The sequence below is a fragment of the Daktulosphaira vitifoliae genome, unplaced genomic scaffold (assembly GCF_025091365.1).
Source record: "Daktulosphaira vitifoliae isolate Bord-2020 unplaced genomic scaffold, ASM2509136v1 Scaffold_4, whole genome shotgun sequence".
Classification (NCBI taxonomy): Eukaryota; Metazoa; Arthropoda; class Insecta; order Hemiptera; family Phylloxeridae; genus Daktulosphaira; species Daktulosphaira vitifoliae.
Genome location: NW_026099575.1, coordinates 39,286,929 through 39,287,163, shown reverse-complemented (window position 1 = coordinate 39,287,163; position 235 = coordinate 39,286,929).

Here is a 235-nt window from a genome sequence, read left to right as displayed (position 1 = left end):
AACTTTTTCAAAAATAAACATATGAATATAATTTTTTTTTTATAAATGCTTGATGTCTTTTTCTATCATTTGGTATATTTTTTTTGTAAATTTGACCTTTTTTCTGTCCACAGGGAGGGATTTAAAACGACAACTTTTTCACAAAAAATTAACTCTTTCACAAAAAATTAACTTTTTCAACTTAACTTTTGAAAATGTTCCGGAAGGTCTGACACTTTTATATATATCTTAAATT